This window comes from Neomonachus schauinslandi, chromosome 3 (assembly GCF_002201575.2).
Source record: "Neomonachus schauinslandi chromosome 3, ASM220157v2, whole genome shotgun sequence".
Lineage (NCBI taxonomy): Eukaryota > Metazoa > Chordata > Mammalia > Carnivora > Phocidae > Neomonachus > Neomonachus schauinslandi.
In genome coordinates this window covers 187,460,684-187,480,158 of record NC_058405.1, presented here as the reverse complement: position 1 = coordinate 187,480,158, position 19,475 = coordinate 187,460,684, and the positions used below count along the sequence as shown (strand labels likewise).

General features: G+C 55.2%; 1 protein-coding gene across 1 annotated transcript in view; it reads right to left on the bottom strand.

The window, feature by feature from the left end:
• Window positions 1-19,475, bottom strand: part of SH3BP4 (SH3 domain binding protein 4) — an 85,902-nt gene that overhangs the window by 32,873 nt on the left and 33,554 nt on the right. Inside the window, exon 2 of the mRNA XM_021678951.1 lies at window positions 16,906-16,981. The gene's annotated coding sequence lies outside the window, so the exon portion shown is untranslated. The remainder of the gene's footprint in view (window positions 1-16,905; window positions 16,982-19,475) is intronic.

Below are 19,475 nucleotides of genomic sequence, written 5' to 3'. Positions count from 1 at the left end.
AATTCTGGGAAAAGACCAGGGAAGAAAAGGCAGTTCTGGAGCATCTGCTGTTCTGGTGAGTTGATCTGCCCTTGCCTTCTCCCCGGAGGCCCCCCCTCGCCTGCAGCCTGGGGGATAAGCAGGTCCTTTCCTGCCCTCTCTCTCCGAGCAAGACTGCAGTGTGCACGCTGAGCCCCTGGCCTCCAGCCCCACGGTGGGCAGGCGCAGGCCCTGCCAAGTCCCTGCTTGGTCTTCTGCCGCAGGCCATGGTCTCCTCACCTGGTGCTGGGGAAACTGAAATGATCACCCATGTCTTCCTCCTCCTTGCCCTCGGACCACAGTGGTGGCTGAACTGCGGAGAAGGCGTGGCACAAAGGAGGAAACACAGGGCCCCAGGGTCGATCTGAGTGTATGAACACCGGCTCTAGCTGTAGTTACTTAACTTCTCTGAGCCTCTGTCACCTGCAGGGCAGTAAACCCGCTCTGCCAGATGAGCACACAGTAGGCACTCAGTGACTATCGTTCCTCACGGTGCTCCCGGGAGAATGAAGGCGAGTGGGCACAGCAATGGTACCCCCCAGGAGGCTCTGAACCACGGACTCGAATTCATGGTCTCCCACAAACCACACACCCTCTGCATTTCCACTTGAGACATCTTCGTTTATTCAAAACCGAAATCACCACTTTCCCACCTCTGATGACCTCCCCTGTCATCAGTGGTGTCCCTGAGCCTGAAACCGCTCAGTTCGCGCAAGTTACTTAGCTTCCTGGTGCTTCCAGTTCCTTTCTATAAAAGGGGGATAATACTATCCACCTCCCTGGGGGTGAGGATAAAATCTGCTCCTATGTGCCAAGTGTCAGCTCCCCTAGCTCGGGGTCCCCAGTCCTGGCACATTAGCATCTTGGATGGGATCACGCTCTTGTCACGCGCGCGGCAGGGCATTCAGCAGCATCCCTGGCGTGTCCCTGCTCGGAGCTGGGAGAGTCAGCCCACACCCACGCGTCTGAGCCCCAAAGGGCTCCCCGCAGCAGCACGTGCCAGTCCAGAGATGTGTCAAGGTTCGCAGGTAATCCTGATGCACAGGCAGGACAGGTAATCACCGCACAGCCTGGACCCAAGCAGCCACCCACCAAAGAATCGCCAGCAGGCCCTCCACGCAGACCCCAGATCCCATTCCCCTAGCCTCGACTGCAGATGGCGGGTCCCCCGCCTGGCCTCCTCGAGGCCCCAGCAAACTCTACCTGTAAGAACCTGGCCCTTCTCCAACGCCCTCTCAACCCCCCATCTACGTGACATCATTGGGAAAAAATCCGCACTAGTTCAACCCCCAAGATACCATCTTCATCCCCACCATCCCCCATCTGGCCTCTCAACTGTGACAGTCCCCCTGTCTGACGCTGCCTGCCTCTGTCTACCCTCTGACACTCAGCCAGGTGCGCTGTTTCCCCCGCCCGGAAGGTTCTCCCTGCCTCTGCTGGCCAAACCCTTCAACCGATGCTCCGTAAACAGCTCTGCTGTCACTGACCCCCCCCCAACCCCCACCACGAAGGCACTGGAAAACAGCCGCACTTCTGGGTGTTACACACCGGTCCTGAGTCAGCATACCCACCACACTAAACTCTCGGAGGTTAACTTCTTTTGCAGTCGTGCACAAGACACACACAGGACTCTTGAAATGACTGGTGCCCCGTAGGCTGCAGACCCCGAATGCCCAGGTGATGTGAGCTCCACAAATCAACGGGCAACTTTGTCTTAAAGAACACTTTGACCTTGAAAAGATCAAGGTGCGTCCTCAGAGCTAAGTGACACAGTGGGCCCCAGTAGAGCAGTCCGTTTGGCCCCGGGAATCCGGGGACCCTCTGCTGCTGTGGTTATTGCTGTGTTCAGATAAGCCTTGCCATCTACCTGCAGAAGAGAGCAAGCCAAACCTCCCTGGGTGTGAGTCTGAACTGATGCAGACTATATAAATACACCGTCGACAGGTAGGAAAACGGTGTATCAGGAGGCCCGGAGGACCCCGCAGCACACAGCGATTCATTTTTAGAAGAAGAACACACTCTTTGGGCCTTGCAGAGACCCAAGCAGCGGCGAGGTAAATATGAAGCACTCTACTTGATGGTGGAAAGGGGGCACGGGAATGGGTCTGCAGGAGGAGCTGGGTCCCACCCATTTGCCCACCTGCTGCCCCTGCCTGGTGCCACCCACTCCATCCCCGATGGAGGAATCACGGAAGATCCACCCGACCAGAAGTATGAAGCAGAACCACCACGCTGGAACACTTCACACGCTCCACACAGCAATTCCACTGCTAGGCACGCATGCCCAAGAGAAAAGGAAGGGTCTGTCCATAGAGAGGCTTGTAGAAGGATGTTTGCATTGATTTTATTCATGATAGCCCCAAACTGGAAACAACCCTTGTGTCCACCAATAGGAGAATGCACAAACCGATGGTGAGACGTCCCATGGCGCCACTGATAGGGAACGCTCATCCAAGCAACAACACAGAGGAAGCCCACAGGCACGATGGCGAACAAAATGCCAAACACGAGAAAGCACACATCACATGATGTTTTCACATGACGTGCAAGAATGAAGCAACCAGAGCAGAAACATGGAGCTTCTGCCCAAAGTCAGAGAACTAATGACTCATGCAGAGCTGCGTGGAGAACCTGGGGCTCCGGGTCCCAGGCTGGGGCCTTTCAGAGGGAGCTACATCCCCCCATGGCACCTCCAAAGCCGGGAGAGTTTCCTCTGGTATCACCTAGAATCACCTGCAGCTGATGCCCTGAGCCTGGACCCGACTTGCCCACATTCATCAAGGGAAGCCAATGACGGGCCTTCCTCCCAGTCAAGGTTGAGGGGTGAAGGCTTCCTAACCACAGACAAAGACTTACCTGGCCAGCACTGTTCACACCCCACACGCCCCACTCCCCAAGCCCCACAGGCCACGCTGTCTCGTGCCTTCTGGTGGCACCCTGGGCTCAGCGAGGCTGGGACATGGCAGATGAGTCTGGAACAAATCACCACGTTAAGCCACCACGGGGGCTTAAAACAAAGGAACTGCTCTCTCCCAGGTGTGGATGCTGGTGGTCTTACCGTAAGCAAGGTGTCAGGGGGCCACGTGCTCTCAAAAGCTCTAGAGAAGACTGTTCCAGGCCTCCCTCCCGGCATGAGGTGTCAGGGGCAAGCGTGTCTCCTCGGCTTATGTTCTATCTCTGCTTCTGCAACCACGTGGCCTTCTTCCCTGTCTTCTATGGACACCACTCATGGGATTAGGGCCCACCCGACTCCCGCAGGACCTCCTCTTAACTGAACGGATCACTTCTACAAAGACCCTATTTCCAACAAGTTCACATTTTGAGGTTCCTGGTGGACAGGCCTTTTGAGGGACACCAGTGTGCCTTGTACATGGAGGAACACGGTGAGAGAGGGGGCCTTGGGTTGGCTCTTGTCCGAGCAGCCGCGTGGGCACCTGGGTCCAGCAGGCAGGGCAGGTGACAGAGGAAATCCGTGTGTAGCTTGGGATCAGGCCAGGCCTCGTGCGCACAGCATTCACTGTGAGTAAAAGCAAGAGCCCCCTTTCCTAGTGAAGTGCCTCACCCGCCCCACTCAGGAACGAGAGATGTAAACCCATCTTGGAGCGTTCTTCACGTAAGACACACATGTTGGAGAATACAGTAAAAGGTGACACCTGACAGGTAACTCTGGTTTCTCCCTCAGCTCCCACGAAAAGAACTTTATGGAGCCTGCTCCTAACCAGCACACTTCTCAACCATCGCAAACAGAGCCCGTTCTGATGACCGCCTGTCCTGCAAACTGGGTCATCCACCCCGGTCCTCAGTCCCTGAGCTGTGCTGTGATGCAGGGGGCACCGCGGGCCCCGTCTGCAGAGGCCAAGGAACATTCCTGTCCCGCCCGCTCTCCTTGCTGTCTCCTCCAGCCAGCTGTCCCAGGCTGGCACCTGCCAGGGCTCTGTGAGCCCATCCTAGGGCCCAAGGAAGCTGCTGGGGATGTCCAGGCTCCTTAAACCAATAAGCATCTCTCCGAGTCAATGCCACATCTGCGGTCAGCAGCCCTGGCGCCCCGGGCTCCCCTACAATAGGACCTAATCACTGAGTGAGGCTATATTTAATTGTGTGCCTCTCCAGCCAGGCTGTCCCTCTGGGTCAGCAAGGACGGTGTCCTTCAACGGCCCCTGCAGCTCTCTGCACACGGTAATGATCACTCAGCAAATACCCAGACCAGTGAAGGGCCTGGGGGCCATCTCCGCCTCACCATTCGGGAATGTGGCCGCTTCCCCAAAGCAAGACTTCTTCCGTTCACAGCCTTCCTGATGTCTGCCTAGCACAGAATGCTGTTCTGAAAACAATAAAGGTTATGCGAGGGGGTGTCTTCCTTAACTTAAGTCAACCACGTAGGTACGGGGCATCTGCCCCGTGTCAGGACAGCTGCTGCAAGAACACAGCGCAGAGAAGACCGTTCCCGCTCGGAGCCGGCTCACAGGAGTGCCGAGGACAAGGACGGGAGCTGCAACAGAGGCCGAAACACACGTAACGCCCACCACCGCCCGCTAAATGGTCTGTCCCTCCAAAGGGTACATTCAATCCTGACTCCCGGTGTCCGCGAATTTGACAACAGGAACCAGGGAATCTGCAGGCGCGATCAAGTTAAAATAAGGTTATTCTGGATGAGGGTGGGCCCTAGATCCAATCACGGGTGTCCCCACGAGAGAAGGGAAATCTGGACGTGGGACCCAGACACACACAGAGGGCAGCCGGCCACGTGAAGACAGAGACGGATCAGAGACACAGCCACCGGCCAACAATCAGCAAGACCATGGCGAAACCGCCAGACGCTGGGAAGAGGCAAGGATGGGTTCTTCCGGAGGAAACATCGCCCTGTGGCCTCCAGGCAGCGAGAATGAATTTCTGTTGTTTTAAGCCACGCACTTTGTGGTCACTGTTCCACGGCCCTGGGACTAGCACACACCTCTGCTGGACGCTGCGTATGCGTCAGGCACATTCTAGGTGCCTTCCCGAGACTGACGATTACTGCCTCCAACATGTAGTCGAGAAACTGAGGTTCGGAGAAGCTAAACAACTGGGCCAAGGTCTCCCAGCTCCTGAGAGGCAGGGCCCACAGTGTGAGGCTGCATGCCCTCCTCCTGAGGCCGGCGTGAGCCTAGCACCAGGACCGGAGGGATCAGCTCATTTCTAGACAATTCCAAGAACATGAGCTGTCTCTCCACCTGCCCCACTGGGCAAACAGCAGCCCGGCTCCTAGAGACCAGAGCAGGATCCCCAAGGTCCTGCTGTTGCAGTAGAGCTAAGAGGATGGTCAGATGGTTGCTCCCATGTTTTATTTTATTTTTTAAAACTTTTTTTTTTTTTAATCAAAGCATACATTAGCAAACCTCTCGTGAATCATTCTCTGTCTCTCCATATAGCCTCTGCTACAAGTCTGTACCAGGCACAGGTAAGATGGACCTCAACTGACCTGACAGTTTCCTACGAGAGAGAACTCACCAGAGGCTCTGGAAGCCAGGACCACATCCCTTTGGTAATTCACGGCTTGTTTTCCCAGCCATTCTGATGGGGACATAAGGAGAGGCGCTTGGACGGGGAGCAGGTGACCTGGAGCCAAAGGTAGCTGGGAGCAGCTTTTCTTCTGCCTCCAACTAAAAATCAAAGGGACCTGAGGATGATTATTCCATACAGAGGCTCAGAAAGAGGGTCGGGGGAAGAAAGAAACCACTCCCGGGTAGAAAGGGCACCGCCAGCGATGCCTCTGTCCTCGGCTTTGTTTGTCATGGTTCGTGCCCAGACGGCGAGCTGATGCTTGGTGGCCTGTTCTCCCCGGCCCTCACTGTCCTCTGCAGGGAGGCTGTGCTGTCCACTATCCCAGAGCCCCGTGGATCGCTGGCCCATGACAGGGCTCCACGCTGGCTGGCGCTGGGGGATGGGGCTGCAAACGGGCCTCCCGCCTTTGGGCTTGGAAACCCTGGTGCAGCCCCCACCCTGCCCTGGGCTCCCCGTGGTGGCCCTCCACCCCCTATCCCCCCGGAAGTCGCTCCTGCCCACAAGCTCAGACACCGTTCTCACTGGGGTTGGCAGTGAAGGCCACAGGGAGCCCAGGTCCTAATGTGCTTTCTTGTGTGTGTGTCTCATCGGGCAGCCTTCTGACCGCTGACCGCTGGTGGCCTCCCACACGTGTGACCACTTTCTCCTTTCTTTCTGGGCTGGCCTTTGAGGGTGTGTCTTGCAGGGGTCTCCTCAGCACCCCCCATGGCTGGTCCTCCCACCTTCCTTCCCAGAATCTCCTTCTCCGCGTGCCCAGAGTGCCCAATGTCCCACTGTCCGTCCCTGTCCCTCTGCTCTTGCCCCTTGGGGCATTGTCTTTAGGGGGGCTAGCTGCCCCCTTGTCATGGGGTACCCAAACTCATGTCTCGCATGGACAGCTGCTTCCCATGCCCACTCAGGACGGCCCACGACCACCTTTAAGCCATCATGCTGGCCTCCTCTGCCCCCACCCAGGCAGGCCTGCCCCCCCAACCCCTGCATCCCCATCCTGGCAAACGGCACTGCCCAGAAATCACCCATCCTAGATTCCCCCACCCCCAACCAGTCGGTTCTCCAGCTGGACCAGAAAACTGTCTCTGGAAGGCAGTGTTTCTCAACCTCACTACTGCCGTTCGGGGTCTGGTCATGTTTTGCTGTGGGGCAGCCTCCCAGCCTCTACCCGCCAGATGTCGGTAGCAGCCCCAACCCCAGCTGAGACCACCGGTAATGTCTCCAGACACTGTCGCATGTCCCCAAGCCAGCATCTCTGTAAAGGGCCGGAAGGCGAGTTTTTCAGGCTTTGTGGGTCTCTGTCTGCAGCCACCACTCAGCTCCACCTCTGAAAGGCCAACACAGTGTAGACACCAAACAAGTGGGCATGGCTGGGCTCCAATAAAACCTCCTTTACAAAAACAGCGTGCACGCAGGGTTTGGCCCCCCTGCCCCGGGGCCACACGTTGCTGGTCACTGCTCTAGACTCTACCTGTTCTCCGGCCAACTCCCTCTCCTTTCCCTGCCGCTGGCCCTCCTTCAGCCACTCCGCACGTCTCACCTGGACCCCCACCCCTGACGGCCTGCAGTCTGGCCCCCACTGGGTATGGGTTCACCCTGGCCCCAGGAAAGCAGAGATCATGTCCATCCTCAGAGGAGGTCTGCTCACTGGCAGAGCAGAAACCCTGGCTGGCAGCCCCCAGGGGTAAAGTAGAGTGAGGTGAGCCCTGAGTGCAGAGACCGCTGGTCCTGAGAATCCTACAGGACCGGCTGCCTTCATCCTACAGGTTCGTTTCTGGGATGTTTTAGTATCACACTTAAAAACCCACTAAAAATAAAAGGGAATACGCATTGTTTCCCCATAGAAATGCTACTGTGTAGATTTCTGATTGATCTATTCTTTACCAAAACCTGAGAATGTTAGGATACTGCCCAAAGCAGCAAGGAGCCCTTCTGAGATTTCCTTGGACACAGCATTCCCCAAAGGAAAAGGAAAGGAAAGGAAAGGAAAGGAAAGGAAAGGAAAGGAAAGGAAAGGAAAGGAAAGGAAAGGAAAAAGCCCTGTTGGCACACAGTGGGAAGAGACAAAGGAGGCCAAGTCCAAGGCCGCACGGCCCACCTGCCGTCCCGTCTCCATCTGCACCTGCACCCTGGGTGGGAAGAGCTGGTGCCCAGCCCACTCACAGTACAGAGAGGGCAGCATTCTCTGGTTTCCTCCATCTAGCAAGCCCAGGACAGGATTAGTGCCTGGAGCCAGGGGGAGAGAGCTAGACAGCTGCAGGGGCTCTGCCTGCTCCCCACCCCCCAGAGGTCAAACCCCCACTGCTGAGGGCACGGGGATGCGACCTTGGGATGCCCAGCGCAGCTGCTTAGCGGAAGCTAAGTGCTCAGGCACGCAGGGACCCTGCAGTAGGGCATTGTTCTGAAAGCCAGCAGGCTCTGGCCCCCCCTTCTCCCTTTCCACCCCCACCATGTGAGGCCCTGAAGATGTGTTCAACCTGCAAAAACCGGTTGTCAGGAAGGGTTCAGTAAACACCTGCTGCTTCTGAGGGGTCCTCCAAAAGGCGGAGAAGGACCAGTGGGGACACAAGGCAGTCAGCAACGGCGGGGACCCACCATCAGTCAGGTCTGTGAAGTGCAGGTTCTTGGGCCCTGCCCTGGTGCTTCATGGGTGGGGACAGGCTGAGCTGTCACTCCAGAGTCCCGCCAGAAAGGGGACGGTGTACTCAGCTCAGCATTTGAGGGGACTTTCATCAAGAGGCAATTAGGTCAAGTCCTGGCTCTTGGAATTTTAATAAATACCGGGGGCTGGCATGGGGGCCAGGTGGGGGAGCCGGAATCCAAAGCCAGGGGTCTCTGCAAGAACCAGGAGACCAGAGAAGACAGCTCTTAGAATTTTAGTCAGAACATCAAAATAGAATCAGTCTTAGCACTACGAGCAATCGCCAGAAGGCAGAAACAGTCCAGTGTCCATGAACGGAGGAACAGGCCAACAAAACGTGCCTAGCTATACACACAATGGAGCCTTACTCTCCATAAAAAGGAGGAAATTCTGACCCATGCCACACCATGGATGGCCCCTGAAAACATGGGAAATGCAGAAGATGGTCACAAAAGGTCACATAGCGTAGGGTTCCAGAACAGACATATCCAGAGAGACTGACAGCAGGTTAGTGGTTGCTGGCGGCCGGGGGCAGGGAGGGATGTGGAGAGACTGCTCACAGGTCTCTTTTTGGGTAAAATGTTTTGGAACCAGATAGAGGGGGTGGTTGCACAACTTCGTGAATCTGCTAAATATCACGGAATCGCGACACTTTAAAATGTGCCCATCAGAAACCCATTTGGGGCTAAAATGTGTGTGTGCAGAGTGAAGAGTCGGAAAACATACCTTCACCAAAAAACTGGTACACAGTGAGCTCTATCTTAGTTATAATCAGCAATAAACCACTAAAGGACAAAAGGAATGTACGGGCGGTCAGGAAAAAGGAAAGGAGGCGTCAAAGGAAAAGCGAGCGAAGGAAGAAGCCGCGGACAGGAGGGATGGAGGTGGTATTGGTCAGAGGCGCTGACCGAGAGCCTGGAGCACGCATCCCCGCCTCAGCAGTGACCCCGTACAGGGACGGGCTGGGATCACCCTGGGTGCTTTTGAGGGCTCTAAAGACCCAACTCCAACTCACTAAAACAAAAACAGGAACCGACTCCCACAAGCAAGCTGACGGAGGCCAGGGGTGTGGATGCAGTGCCTCCCAGCCTCCAGCCGAGTCCCCCTCCCTGTGGGTTCAGCTCTAGCCACAGATGCACTTCTGCACAATGTGGGAGCGCAGTCAGAGCCGTGAAGGGGCCACACACGTGCAACTGCAGCTTCTCGTTCCCATTTTACAGATGAGCAAATTGAGGCACAACAGAGGGTCGGTTAGTGGGGCCTCATCGCTGTTAGTCACCCAGACAGGTTTGCTCCAGAGTCCAGGCCACACCCCTCCAGAGCCATACTGGTCAAGTGGGAGCAAAAGGTTCTCCCCAGGAGGGCTCTGTTTTGCACAGCCAGGATGAGCTCACCAAAGCGTCTGCTTTTCTCATATCGAGATCAATGAACTGGTAGCCTGGCCTCCGAGGCCTGGGTCTGTAGGATCTAAGCCCACCCCCGAGTCCAGTGTTTGGGGGCCAGACCCTGGCCAGGAGAAACTGTCTGGGTCACGTTGGCCCAGTCTCACTGGAGGACTGCAAAGTGGGGGTGCTGTTGGCTCCTGCCGCCCAGCCCCACCCTGTCCACAGGGCCCCTCGCCAGGCCACCCACAGACTCATTCAGATTCACTCTGACGCCCACTCACATGTGGTACCCGGAAGAATTTCCACAGTAACTTGGCATCCCAAGATGCGCAAACTAATTTCTAGTGACTTATACCCAAACCTGGCCGCTGACAAATATTTAGGCCCCAGCAGATGGAGGCCTGATTCTGAAGTTACATTAAATCCCTCTAAAATCAAGCGATCCAAGCCAGGTGGGAATCTGGTGAGTGACACTCCTGTCAGGTCCATCCAGGGGCCCCTGGACAATTCTAGAACCCTGCTTAGCCTTCCACCATCTGACCGCAGATCTCCTGCTATGGGGCCCCTGTGTGATGGTGCTGAGTTCAGAAGCTTCTGTCTGACCTCGCTTTAATCACTGTTCAGCTTCTCCGAGGCACGAAGCTCCCTCACCTGTACGATGAGGTTAGTAATTAATATCTGGCTCGCCCTACCTCTCCCTGAGAAGATCAAGAACAAATCTCAAGAGAGCTTTGCAAACTGTAAAGTGCTGTGCAAAATTTAAATATAAAACGAAGCTACAAAGGACCTCTTCAAACACTGCACAGTACATTTCTCTCCCTGGAGCTTCCTCTTTGCCAGGTTTGACTTGGGCCCCGGAACCTCGTGCACCATTCATTAAAAAACCAGCCTCCTTTGGAAGACAATTCATTAACTGCACTTCAAATGCCACTTCAAGACCTCAATACCATGTAGCCTGAACAACTTGGGAGGACCCGTGGATGGCCTGGTAGTAATGTGGACGCTGCCCCTTGACCTGGACGCTAGGTTCCCATTAACCACCTGCAGAGCGCCTTTCGTTTTCAGATGTTGTTCTGAGTAAGCCCGAGTTCAACTAAAATCCAAAGAATTTCCATAAGCCAAGTCTCTCTCATTCTGTAAGTGAGCAAATTTAATATCTGGATTTAACAAAAAGCAAAAGAATTAATGAGGAGATAAAGGAAAGAAGAGATTTAACTGGTTTCTGTCCAGTTCGACGTTGATTTCAGCTGAGCACTCCAGCCCAGGGGAGACATTTGGTGCCCCTGTCGGACCCTACCCCCGCTCCTCTTACCTCCTCCTTATCCCAAGCCTGTCTTTGGACTTCTTCCGAGTCAGGAGCTGTTGCCTTTTTTGAGGGTGCCGATACTCTGAGAAATGCGGTAAGGGCGACAGGCTTTCTCTGCAGAAAACCACCTGTACCTGTAAAGTTCTGCTGCAGACCCCCTAGAAGGACCATGCTAGGAGGTCACGGGCCCCGGGTTAAACACACCTGCTCACTTGATAAAAATGATGTTCAACAGAACAAGACCCAAAACAGAGGGTGGACACGATCCGAGGACACTGCAGGCCAACCTAAAGCATCCATCGATGATCATTAATTTCACCGACAACTGAAGGCAGAGAGGGGGCTGCACATTCCGGCTCCCACAGGCAACAGCGAGGGTAAACAGATTTATGGTGACGACAGGGAAGAAAGGAAAAAGGATCAAGCTGTGTTTACTGAACAGAGTCCAGGGCGGCACAGGGGTGGATGGGGGTGGGGGCGGAGGTCCCTGTTCACAAGAAGCCAGGGCCACAGGCACGAAACACAGGTGCTGAGCGTGGCACACCCTCACCGGGGGTGGACAGCGGAGCGGGCGAACCCCCGACCTGCTGGGACTGAGGATGGCCAGGTTGTAAAGGGAAGACACTGTGACCTTGGGAAGACACTGTGCGAGATCTTGGGAAAATGCTGAGCTCAGACTGATGCCGGCTTTTTTAAAGTCTCTGCTTCCTCTTCTGCCAAATGCAAAGCTTTCCTGCTGCCGACAGAGTGGAAAGGAGGTTTCGGATGCATCACAAGTGCAACTCGGTACCTGCGTCTGCCTGATGACGATGGAGCCTACAAAACACGACCAGGGTGTGCCAGGAAGATCCAGCTGGTCCCTCTGCGCGGCCCTCCTGCAGGCCAGCTGCTCACTTCTTGGAAAGAGGGGCCCCACGTCATTCACTCTGGCCAGTGGGTCACGTTAATCCTTCTTCTGACCTTTGGGACCCCCGGGACCGCATGAGGTGGGGAAGGCAAGGTGACTGACAAACAGCATGAACCGCAATGTCAGGGGAGGGCGGCCCGCCCTGCTCACATCACCCCCGTGTTCAGAGAAGCCCCATGATGGATGCTCCGGGGGGCCCTCAATACAGACACAAGAAAAGGAAGGTCCAGAGAGGCTAAAGGGCTTGCCCAAAATGATGGGGTGGTGCCAAATTCCAAAAGAAGGTGTGGGGGAGGGAGAGGGCAGGAAGGAAGTAGGGAAGGAGGGAAAGGAAACTGCACATAAATAAGCCCAGGTGAGGATGAATGCAGGTCACCTCCTCGACGGCCCAGGAGTACCACCAGCCGTCACTGCCTGGCCCAGGGACACCCCCACAGCCCTGCACGCTCCCCCTGATGGATCAGCAATGGACAACTGTGCAGGGAAGCCAATCCGCAGCCCGCCTGCTGACCCAGCCGCGGAGGACTGGCTCAAAAGGCTGAGCTGGCCTAAGCCGCTTCTGAGCACTGGAAGCCAGGGAAAGCAAAAGTGGCCCCGGGGGCAGGTCTGGCCAAGGACTGCTGTGCACTGGCTGGCAGCCATCCCTGGGCCAGGTGCATGCTGGGTGAGCGGCACAGACCAGGTGATGGGGCGGGGGGCGACACGGGACGTGCAATTCCTGCAAAGCAGCTTCATTTCTCAGATCCTGGTTCTCAGGTCCTCCTCGACCCGCTGTGCTTGGTCTGGATCCTTCCAATCACCCTCCTATTTCTCTTGAGCAAGTCTGAGAGCATATTTAATTCCTTTTCATCTTTAAGAACTTTCTAGACACTGGTTCCATTCTTACAGACAAGGAAACCGAGGTCCAAAGGAATTAATTTATGCAAAATGCTCATGGATTCATGACTGAAATTCATCTACACTTAGAAAAGAGGAAAGTGCTAAAGCTCTTTGCAGAGACACTTTTCTGACCCAAGAAGAAAATACATTCACTCTGCCCTTCCCAACGCCCTGTGAGCTTTAAATAACGAACTAACGAAGGGGAAAACTCAAGCCGGAGAGATAGGGTCATGTGGGGTTTTCTGATTGGCTTGGGGAGTTCTTTGTAGTCTGAGCGGGTTTCAGCAAGAGATTGGGAGGCTCTTGAAATAAACGATGGTGGAGTCTTCCTTCACTCACACCTTTATCTCCAAACCAAGTATGTTAAAAATTTCTCATCTGTCCTCAAGACTTCCCTGCTTGAAAGAGGCTGAAGAGGGCGGGCCGGGGAAGAGGCTAACACACAGGCTTTTAAGAACGCAGATGCCGTTCTGAGTGTAACTCAGCACCGGGAGTGATGCTCGGCTCTCTCATCTGTCCGCATTCCCCAGGTTCCCCAGAGCCGGCTCATGACCTCACTCAGATTCAACCGCACTCTTAATGAGGCACCACTGATGGGAGACATTTGCAGGCAGAGGTTTTGAAAGAGGCTGAGCCATGTCTCAGGTCCGACGCATGGCTGGGGAGCTGCCCTCTGGGACAATGTGAGGTCAGACCTTGCCCCCGGGGGTGTCCGTGCAGAACTCAGCAGGTGCAGAATCGCGGTGGCCCTGGGTCACCTGGCCAGTGACAGTCCCAGCAGGCCTCGGCGTCCTGCCGTGAAGGATGCCGGACTGAGCTCTGTCTTGAGGACATGTGAAAGCGGGAACCCCCTACATACAGACTGGAGCCCAGTTCCATCCTCAAGAGCCACCGCTTAGTAGGTGCCAGGGGATGGGGGCAGGGGCGATGGGAATAATTACCTCAGGGTACAGGGGATTCTCCTGGGGTGATGAGAAAGCAGTACAGCAGGGAGAGCTGGTGGCTACGCAACGCTCTGAAGGCACTCGATGCCAGGAAATGGCACACTTTAAAATGGTTCATTGGATGTTATGTGAATTTCACCTCGGAACAAAACAAAAGCCCCAAAACCCCACCCCATCAGAAAGGTCTGGAGAAGCCTGGTCTGAAAAGTAGCCCCTGAAAAGAAGAATTCATTAGTGCTTCTCCACATGGTCCAGGCCGAGGGTGCCTGGCCAGAGTGGGCCCTACATCGAGACAGAAGAGGGGTCCAGGTAGCCGAAGGGTAGCTTCCTTTAAGATCAACTCATTCCTGGGGCGCCTGGGTGGCTCAGTTGGTTGAGCGACTGCCTTCGGCTCAGGTCACGATCCTGGAGTCCCGGGATCGAGTTCCGCATCGGGCTCCCTGCTCGGCGAGGAGCCTGCTTCTCCCTCTGACCCTCCCCCACTCATGTACTCTCTCTCTCTCTCTCATTCTCGCTCTCTCAAAATAAATAAATAATCTTTAAAAAAAAAGATCAACTCATTCCTGAATTGTGTCCTTGACTTTCAAGAAAATGGACAGTTCTATGAGAAAAAGTTGGTTTCACCTCTAAAAATCAGCTCTGCGGCTCACATTTGTGGCTTGTCATTTGTTCTTATTGGTTAGCACTGGACTCGGGGATCCTTGCCTGCGTGAGGCATGTGTCCTCCCAGGAACCAGGTAAAGAGGGGGGGTGGGCCACGAAAGAGTGGCTTAGGGCATGAGCCTCACCTCTTATCTGTCAAATGGGCAGGACAGGGCCCTCCTCCAGGGCTGGAGGAAACAAAACAGGGGCGGGTGGTTAGCTGAAGCCTTCCCAGGCACTGGCAGAACCGTGGGAACGAGCCACGGCCTCCCCCAGAGGAGGGACGGGGCTCTGTCCTTGGCTGGCACGCTCCCCGAGGAGCTGTGGGACCAAGTTCTGGTATCTGCCGGTTACACAGTCATTCACACGGGTCTTCCAGTAAAGAGAAGCAGAGTCAGGGCTCATTTCTGCTCCCTCACTTGGTCCATCATCTTGAGCAGCAGCCCTGCAGCAGGTGCTTTAATAAACTATTTCTGGTGGTGCTAACAAGGGCGTCACTAAAAGGTTGAGACTCTAACCGGGACTTGCAGGGACGACACGCGCCAACCACACAACGAGGCAGCAGCAGAACTCTGGACGTACGCATTGAAACCCTGGGAAGAGCCACCTCACGATGAACTTCAGATAAATCAGATCTTGAATATTAAAGATGCACAGAGAAAACTGTATTTATGTTCCTGGGAGGGGATGTGTCACGATCCCTTTTTCTGCCACAGCCAGTGGATGATTTCTCTAAATGCTGTAGGACACATGTCCAGTCCCCTAAAATCTCAGCCTGATGGCACGTCTGCCACCCCCCAAAACAGGCAAGGCTGAGCCTCCCTCCCCAGGCTCCTAGGAACCCTTTACACCAAGATGGAGGCAACGGGGACCACTCTGGCTCACCTCCAGGTGGAAGGCTCTGTCCCACCAACCTGCTTCCTCTTCCCAGACATCGTGCTGCCCCCGGGAACCCTGGTTCAGTGCCAGAGAAAGCAAGCCACATAAATACTGCTCAGGTTACTGCTGGAGCAGGCGAGGGGTCCCAGGCAGAGGTCCCCGTTAACCTCCTCCGGCCTTATTCAGGGCAGGGTGGCCCCCACTTGCCAAGCTGCACCCGAAATCCAAACCCAGAGGGGAGACCACGTGAGGGGTCAGACGGCGAGTCATGTTGTACAACCCACTGGTGTCTATCAAGTTTATCTAGAGAAAAGAACCGAGCCACGTATTTGCTGGTTGATTTCAGAAACCCTGGCATTCCGGCCTGTGCCAGGCCAAAAGAATGCAAGGAATTTGGATGCCTTTCGCTGGGTTTCCCCGCAACCCAAACAGACCACAGCCTCCAGGACAAGGGGCTGTACTTATAAGGCAAGGGCAGAAGTATTTTAAGTCCCGAGACCTCAGTGTGGGGAGGACAGACCCTGGGACCACGGAGCTCCCGAATTCCTCACATCATTGAAAGCCCCCAGGGCGTAACGTGCAGGCATCCCAAACATTCTTTCTGTCCGAAAGCAGATACTGGAAAACAATGAGACCTGATAGAAAAGGTGGGGAGAGAAGAACGTTGGAACAAAATCCAGTCATTCATCCCCCAAGGTGACCAGAGGATGCGGAAGACTCAGGGAGAAACCTGGAATAATCCAGGCAGCTGTCCCTTTATATGGAAGGGTTTTTATTATTCAAACGTGATCAGGAGGGAAGCAGCCTCTGAGTGGCTTCTAATGAACTCCCCTCTTCCACCCGGTGTATGCAGAGGATCCATTTAATTCTACCCGATCCTTTCACCTGGTAAGGACACAGGGTGGCTTTTCAACCCAGGAAGGCCGTGTAGATGTCCCCACCGAGGTGACTGTTTTATTGCTGGCCAAGGGAGTAAGAATCAAGAGCTGCTAAGATCCCACCCCTGGGTGAAATGAGATGGGGATCACACTGATCCTGGGAGCACCAAGCCCTGTACAGACTCGTCCCATCACTGTGCTGTACAACCTGAAACTAGCATAACGTTGTATGTCGACTGCGCTTCAATAATAAAAGAAGAAGAAGAAAAAAAGAACAGCCAAGAAAACACCCGAGAACATTCTACGAGGAGAGCGTTCGCTCTGTCCTGGCTGCTGCAGAATGCCCGTTCTGCCAATGTGTTCCCAGGACAGACGCCCTCCCCGAGCCCCTCCCCGAGCCCCAGCATGGGTGAGCCGTGACCGCAGCCTCATGGAGCTCTCTCAGCCCGCACCTCGTCACTGGTGGCCATTGTTTGGGAGCTCATAACCTCTTGTGTTGTAAGAGTAACTCCTTTGTGCAAACACGAAGGGGACGGCCAACCTGGGCTCTGCCCCACGGCTGTCAGGGCAGAGAACGAGCTGCCCGTCTGGTTTCTGGGTAGAGTGTTCCTTTGGTGGCGCCAGAAAGGGAAGTCCCCGGTGCCATCTGACCTTCCCGGGTTGGGGACACTGAGAGCTGAGGAGGATATGAAGACAGAACCGTGAGGGAGATGTTTGCAGAACTGTAAAAGGCCAGGAAGCTTCTGGAAGTGACGCCTTCCCTCCAGAGCTGCTCTGCAGGCGTATGGGGCCCATCTCCCCATCTGGGTCCGTGCACACTGGCCACGACAGTGGTCTCCACGCAGCAGGCCGAGACCAGCTGCTCATCCCAACAACCCAGGCTGCACGGCTTACCTCCGACAGGTCACCAGCTTCCTGACGTCAGAGTGAAAGTCCCAGGACCCGGCCTCCCATCCACAGAAGGCAGATGCTGCAAGACAAAAGGGGAACACAGGATTCAGAGCCTTTGTCACTGAAACGTCTCCACGTTGCTTTCCCTCTTCCATGTCTAGGGTGAACCGTGCCCTGAGCCACGTTCACACGGTAAGGTGGGGACAGTGGCGGGCGCTGCGATGTGGCCCCAGGTGCGCCTTCCATCCCCGCTGCTGGACGAGGCCTGCAGAAGGGCCCTGGCCTGGAACCGCCCCCTGGAGGCCCCTCCCAGCCCCTCCCTCCCTTCCTCCCCTCCCCGGGTAGCTGCGCAGGGGTGAGAAGCTGCCCCCTCCCCACTCCCTGCTGCTGATAACATGATGCAGGGCCGCCAGGGGCTTGGAGCTCCTGTGGGGTCTCAGAGGCCCACCCTGGCCTTCCAGGGGCGCTGACCCCAAGCATGAGCCCCCAGTAAACCTCTCATGCAAAGACCTGTCTCAGAGCTGGCTCCCTGGGCAGCCCAGCCTGCAACAAGGGCTTTTTATTTGTGATTTTTTTCCCCCAGTGCCGTGTCATCCCTCATCTGCTGTCACTTCTGCAGAGACTGGCAGTTCAACAGAATAATTTTATCGGCCGATCCCAGTCTCCCTGCGAGCAGTGGGGCTTCCTGGGACGGCTGACTAGTTTACAGGACGCTGTCCCCCCAAGCCCCCCGCCTTGGGGCTTCAACAGTAAAACGAACTCCAGATGTACAGAAAGGCGTGGAAATAGGAAAAGAAATCAACCCGAAGCCAAGAGAAAACTGCGGCGTGGACACAGTTAATCTCCAGGTAGACAGAACTTCGTGCAAGCAGCGTCCGAAGTCGCAAAGGCAAAGGGAAGAGCTCCATCAAAGTCAACCAACACTACGAAAAAGGCACCAACGTGAGAACATTTATTCAAACACGACAAAAGATTCAGATCCCAAAGGAGACAGGAAAATGCGGGCTGGGGGCGGGATGTTCAAGACACAGGGGGCAAGACACCAATGTCCAGCCGGCGCACTGATCGTGGACGTGTCTGCCTCACTATCCGCGGGCCCAAGGAAGACTCGCGGGACTCCCGAATGTTCGTCCAGGTGCCCGCGGTACTCGGAAGATCCATGCCACTTGAGAGCCCTCATCGTGTTAAAAAGGGGAAAACGTGCTGAAAAGGGACAAGAGGCGGTGATGATATTAACAGACGTGGCTTCTCAGAACAGGGTTGGTGGGGGCTTCTGCGTCTTCGGAGGTCTCCACTCTTGCTGATCTGTTCTACAGTGAGTACAGCATTAAGTAGAGCACGCACTTTTTTTTTCCTGATCGTTAAGAGTCATTCCTCCCAAGTCACAATACCAGCCTATATAAAACTGGGGTGCCTCCTTTCCTATTCCCCACCGCTCCCCCAAATCTTGGCTGGGGTTGTGGGAATCTCTCGTCTCGTTCTGACGGGGTGCCAGCTCTGCTGGGCCTCGCTCCCCTGCTCTGGTCCGTGCGCAGGCCCCTCGCCTCGGCCTCCTGCACCTTTATTGCTGCTCACCCCGCCCCAGGCTGCCCAACGCCCATCTCGCAGCTACGAAATACACGTTTGCTGAGAAACTGCGGACTGCTACCTCGTCTGAACTCCAAAGAGTTGCCAGTTTTTCTCTTTTTGAAGAGCTTACCACAACACTCGTATTCACTGTTGTTTTAAGGGCTGAGTCACTTAGCATTTTTGGGGAAGGGCCTTGCAAGCTCTCTGGGGCTTGTCATTCACTCCTTCCAGAGGATCATTTAGGTAGAGAGTTTTATTTCATCACGTGAATCTCTGGCAGGTTCCCCAGACTGGGGGTGGCTGGGTCAACTCCTACCTCATACCTAATATGGGAGGACCCAACGTTGCCCAACAAGCTGACTCAGAGATGGCCATGCTGGACTTTGGGCAAGTACAGGAGTGCGGGGGCACACACTCACGGAACCCTTCGGCCATCTGGTGCTGGGGGTGAGGGGAGGGAGGGAGATCTGGCTGTGAATGGTCCGGCCGGTGAGGTCTGGGGTGCACGGATTAGGTGGACAGGACCCACTGGCCCCTCTCCGACCCCCTAGCTCCATGGTCTACCTCTGAAAGCCCCATGTTTCGCACAAAGACCAGCGTTCCTGAGAGGAGAGTGGGCATGATCTTTTGACCGAGCACTGCTGTCCCCAGGGAGCGGCCACACACCTGTGTGGGCTCTCCAGTCCCCAAGGCCCCCAGAAGAAACCACAGGACTTCATGTAGGTTCATAGAGTTGGCATCAAGTCCCAAAGTCTAGAAGATGCCGAACTCCCGGATACTGTTTCAAGAAACATCACTGCTGTCATTGGACAAAATGAAGGGAAATCTCCAAGAACCACCGAGCTGTCAAAATGCAACGTGGAAAACACAAGATTTTGTTGTTTTGGGGAGTCTCCGAACACATGTGTCTTCACCCACAGTCCAGTGTCCCCTGTGCATCTGTCAGGAGCTGTTTTAACACTTTATAGTCTCAGCTGAAGACACAACTATAGAGGGTTTACCCT